The following is a 5,860-nucleotide window of genomic DNA, read 5'->3' as shown; positions in this document are numbered from 1 at the left end:
GTTCATCAAAACGAGAAGCAATCTCATACAGTATACTATCTATATAGATAACACAGGGAGAACTCGCAAATATAGATTACGGAGAATTCGCCAACTGCGTAGCTTCTTTGAAGAAAATATCAGAGAATAAAAACATTAAAAATAAAGTTAATCTTTCTCCTTCGATTACAATTTTTTTTTAAAGTCTCATATAGCTTCCTTCTGTGGTTTCATAATTTTTATTATATTTTTATTAAGAAAGAATTACAGATTTCTTATCCTAGGCTCATTAATTATATAAATTACATAAAAATCATGAAAAGTATATATATTAGGTGTGGGAAAAAGTTCGTGGCGTTTTTTTAATGTCATCTAATGAGAAAAACGCCACGAACTTTTTCCCATATCTAATATTTCAATATATCAATTAGCCATCTCGTTTTACATTGATGAAAATCATAGAGAAAATCCACCGAAAATGTGTTCACGCTGATCGACTGTTGATTCTCTTTTCTGAGGATTATTTATTGAGCAGATTAGCGTAGATTTTTCTGTTATAGTCAGTCATCTGTAAATAATTTCATTGACGACAGAAGGTTGTCGTAATCGGAAACGGAAATAACGGAAGCAATCAGGGTTGCGGGCTCCCACGATTTGCATGAAAGTCGGTTGTCACGGAGATAGTCGCTTCCTGAGTTAAAATTGATCCTTGAACGTGTTTCCTAATCGGGAAACTTTCGTTCGTTCGTCCACACCATTGACGAGATCAACGGGCTGCGACCTTCTAGCGGAAATACGGAAATAGGCTTCGGATTAGTTCGGATCCTTTCTAATACTCTCTCAATCGCGAGCATTTACAGGAAACTTGTGTTTGAGAATGACATTTGAAAAATCGTAAGAAACTCTGATTGTTATTTACTATATTTGCTCAAGAAAATTATTTCGAAATAGGAATTTTGGTGGTATTTTTCTTTTTTGTTGAAAATCGAGAGTTTTATGTATGCAACTTTTTCAATATTCTATCACATGCAATATTAGATATAATGAATTATTTACAATAAAACACTAATTTATATCGCAACGGTTTAACATCCGTAATAAATTGACGTCTGCAAATTGTATCATTAATCAAGTAGCAAGCGGAAGAATAGGTGAAGTGTTAATTTATCGAATTGATCTATACGAGCTCATTAATTGATATCCATAAACAATGGATATCAAATCAGAAGATATAAATCAGAAAACTATTTATCCACTTACGAATTATCTTCGCGAGCATTCTATGCGATTATAAGTTAATATAATTAAGCGATGAAACTCGAAGAGATAACCATGAAAAAAATTATTGCCAGTTATCATCTCCAGTTGTTGCATACTAAAGTGTTATGCAATAAATAATATTCGATTCATAAATGTAATAGACTCATTTTGTAAATAATTTTGCGACAACGAAAAGAGTTCCCGAGTCATATATTTCAATCGAGCTTTCAATGAAGAGGATGAGCTGTATGCAAAAGAGAGGGTAGGAGAAGAGGAGAAAATGCGTTTTCGCAGACATTTTCGCGGGTCAGGAACGTTAATTGCAACTGTTTTTATTGTCATTAACGTTTACTTTTTATTACGAGAACTTTGCAATCGCTATAAGAATTTAAGGTCATGCCTCTCGTCACGAATAGAAGTAAACGTGAAGTACCGTGTTTAAAACAGCTAATTATGATCAACTGGATGCCTGGCGTAGCGATCGCGTAAAGATAATGAGTTCTTTAAAAAAAAGAGCCTCGAAGTATTCGCCAATTATTGCCAGCCGTTGCTCTTCAATGCTACTTCAGTAGATTTCTTCACTAATAAATATAATTGTTAATTGTAGTTACAATGTTACTGTCCTCCATCCCTTTCAAAGTTTCTCAAATCACGAAATTCAATGCTTATGACTCAACTTTACTTAAAAACTGAAAATAATTTATAAGATAATATAGGGATTTCTTGTGCTTTCTTGTTTGATTTATACATTTCAATAATCCTGTCTCAAGTTAATTTTTATCTCAGACAAGAGATTACATATCTCAAATGCTCTTTTATCTTCTCTTTCATCACGCGATTTTTGAAGTCTTTCCGAATATTTTTATTCTGAATCTGTACCTTTCAGATCCAAAGTCTAATGTATCTATTACTTGCGATCGCGTATCTTCCCGTGAAGTGTGTTAATACATGAGCACTAATCGAGCTTTATTTATTGCCGAGTCAAATCAGAATTAGCTTATCACTCATCGGCAATAAGATCCGGACGGTGACAGTGCAGAAAAAAGCAATTTCTGTCATTGGAAAACCCCCATAATAACAAAGAGAGATATCGCCGAGTTTCGCACAGATCGTAATCTGAAAACCGCAAACTCGAAGATGAATTAAACTGCATCCTTCGTTTAGCCCTCTGAAGTCTACATGTCATTCTTCCGTGTATCTGGTAGTTCTCTTTGCAATAATCATTACTTTTAGATTTTTCTCACGATGAGAAAACTCTCTTGTCATCGAAATTAATCATTCATTAAATTTATTTATGCATATTATTATAAATGCATATTAGAAATATATTTAAAAGTAACTTTTAATATCGCTGTATAGGAATAATTTTTATTATTTATGATATAAAATTGATTTGAATAAAATTTTAAATTATAATTGTATAAATAGGGTACGAATAAAAGCTGGATGTTGAGTAAATTGATATTTAATATTTAATATTTAAAACACAGATAAGAATATTATAATTATATCATAGATAAGAATATTATAATAGACAAACGTTTCAACCTTCATTAGGCCATCCTCTGTGTAACAAAATATAGTTAAAAATATAGTTAAAAATAAAAAAAAAATCGCAACGCCAAATCGATTAACAGTAAAATTTAATTATACATAAAGAGTTACAAAATTTCGAATCACTTTTCTCTTCGATTTTGATATCTTCCATTCCGTTATTGTCCAATAATCATGATAATATCCAAAACATTTTTTTTTATTTTTAACTATATTTTAACTTTATTTTTAACTATTTGTTACACTGAGAATGACTTAATGAAGGTTGAAACGTTTGTCTATTGTATATTCTTATCTATGTTTTAAATATTAAATATTAAATGTTAATATCCAGCTTTTACTCGTAGTACCCTGTATACAATTTTAATTTTTTACTGAATAATATATAATATTTAATAAAATTTTAATTTGTGCAAAAAATGAGTACACGAATTATGTATCCCCCACTATATTTATACGCAGAATTTGCAGCAATATTGCTGCAATAACGCTGCAATGTTGCTGCAATATTGCAGCATTGTTGTAAGGGCTGTATATTAATAATTTTTTTTAACTTCAGTTCAAGAATATCCATCTTCAATTTCTACGTGTAAAATATCTTACAAAGATAATTTTTTCCCATTATGAATAAAAATATAATATCATTTTTAGTCCTATTCGTAAATTCAGATCAATTTGCATTTTCATTCAATATCCGTTGGAGCACTCGAATAATCCTATATTCTTATCAAATCGATACAAAGCACCTGACTACGAAATAAGATTAATTCAGAGAATTCAATTTAGGAATATCCCCGCAGCTCATTCTTTGATGGTGAGGAATATCTCTAGGAGGAGACCTCGAAGACCATCCTGGAAGGGCGCTTCGCGAACCACACGTCGTACGTTTCAAGAGAGTCAGCGGCCGTCTTTGCTGCGCTGGTATAAATGCGAAGGCGCGGACGAAAATCGTCTCAGTGTCGAGCGCGAAAAAAGCCGCGACGGTGCAGCCATTCGATACGTGGCCAACCTCCCAACCAAAATCACATGCACTCGTGTGACCAGCACGAGGAGGAATCCACAAAAAGGAGACTCCTGCGACAAATATTTCCGTTCAGAGACGAGAGACAAGACGTCATCGTCGAGAAAACCCACGATCCAAAAACTTTTGTTGAACACTGAGACGATCGGAGTCTTCCGTCGCGATATTTGAACTTCCGACGTTTTATTTCTTTTTTCCTTCGTCACTTCCTCTCACGTTATGAGTGGTCTGGCTTGCAATTGTTGTCGGACTCTTTTTGCAAATTTCTATTTCGTTTGCGTCCTCCCTAATTTATGATCTATATAACGTATAAACGCTCGCGTTTTTCGCGAACAAGTAAGTCTCGAAGGACGGATCTCTTGGGATGACTTGAGGAAAAAATAGAGACAGAGCGGTTCTGTTTGTCATTGACGCTGATATGGAAGCAGAACGGTGCAAGGATTGTGCAAGATTTTAGAGAGGAATATCCTTGTCATTGATCCAGAGAGTGACGAGAGAGTAGCTGATACAATTGCAAGGTACTTATATCTCATGATTTATCTTCTGATGGATTAATTACTTTTCATCAAATTAGCCACTTTAATTGAATTAAATTGAATTAATCGAGCGTTTTGTCAGACGTACAAGCAAAATTAATTTTCTATCAAATTAAACTTACACACGCGTTAAATAATTAAATTCCATTAATTAAGCGTAATTGAAAAGAAAACAAAAAATTCACCTCCGTCATCTCAAATACCATACTGACGTCAAATGCAAAATTTTTCACGATATCTTTTCATGATATTTTTTTGTCTACTTGTTTTCGCTGCTCGCGTAGTGAATTCTCTTTTCTGCTTTAATAATTACGAGATGTTTGTATCGATCGGGTTGCACCTGTCATTGCATTCGTTAACACTTGCGATCGCTGCGAAAACAATACAAGCTAATCCAAATCGCAATAACAAAAAAAGAGATAGAGATGCATGTCATGTTCACATGAAATGTTCAAATGAAATTCTTTGGACAATTTTTCATGATGAGTCATTGTTTCGATTTTTCGAGACTGCAGAAATCGTTTTATTTTGTATATCCTCTAAATTTATTACTATTATTATTATTATATTATCCTCTAAATTTATTACTATTATTATATTATATTATTATTATTATTGTTTTGCTTATAGTTTAAAAAAAAAACCTCTTTTTTTCAAATTATCGAAAAAATCCACGGAAAAATTGGTTTTTTTCCGATCATTTAAAACTATAATTTTACTGCATTTATCAATTATAATTATAGGCTTGGAGTTCAAGATAACATTATGATAGCTGATGTTTCACATTTTGAAATGCATTTTTCTTTGTTTTATTTTAACTATACATTTACCCATATTTCTCTTGTTGTTTTTGCAATAAGATTATTATTATTTAGATATGAGATGTAAGCATTTGAGAGCAAACGCAGTTAGATTTAGCATATATCTGTTCAATAAAACTGAGTAATAAGTTTATATAATATCTTTATTAATACTCAAATTGATAATCATCTCAACCCACCAGTAAGTAATGAAATATTTCAATAAAAAACTAGTGATGTACGCTTAAAAAAAAGTCGAAACATTCATATTAATAAGATATTATATAAACTTATTACTCAGTTTAAATAGATATACACTAAATCTAACTGCGTTTGCTCTCAAATGCCTGCGTCTCACATCTAAATAGTTTTTGATTACGAGAGCTTTCGTCAAATTAAATAATTTGATATTTTTATATTTTTATATTATTATTATTATTATTATTCGCACGCACTCATCGCAATCGCGAATGTTAACTCGATTTCATTTCGCAAATTTTCTTGACAGACGGATGTTGCCTAGTATTTTTTATTCTCCAATCATTTTTGTGTAGATATTTTATTGGACAACAACGTGATAGGCAGTGTGCATTCTGTTACGACGCGCGAACTGGAAATCATGATGCAGTATAATCTTACAATTAATTCCTAATTTTCTCCTAGTACTTCATCCTTTTCATTATGTGATTATCTTTGAATGCAAATTTATT

At 31.9% G+C, this 5,860-nt stretch overlaps 1 protein-coding gene across 1 annotated transcript in view; it reads left to right on the top strand.

The window, feature by feature from the left end:
- Positions 1–4,018: 4,018 nt before the first annotated feature.
- Positions 4,019–5,860, top strand: part of LOC108684349 (facilitated trehalose transporter Tret1-2 homolog) — an 8,267-nt gene continuing 6,425 nt past the window's right edge. Inside the window, 1 exon segment of the mRNA XM_018188615.1 lies at positions 4,019–4,332. The gene's annotated coding sequence lies outside the window, so the exon portion shown is untranslated.

The sequence above is a fragment of the Atta colombica genome, unplaced genomic scaffold (genome assembly GCF_001594045.1).
Source record: "Atta colombica isolate Treedump-2 unplaced genomic scaffold, Acol1.0 scaffold134, whole genome shotgun sequence".
Lineage (NCBI taxonomy): Eukaryota > Metazoa > Arthropoda > Insecta > Hymenoptera > Formicidae > Atta > Atta colombica.
Note: the sequence above shows the minus strand (reverse complement) of the source record. Positions and strands in the feature narration are given on the sequence as shown.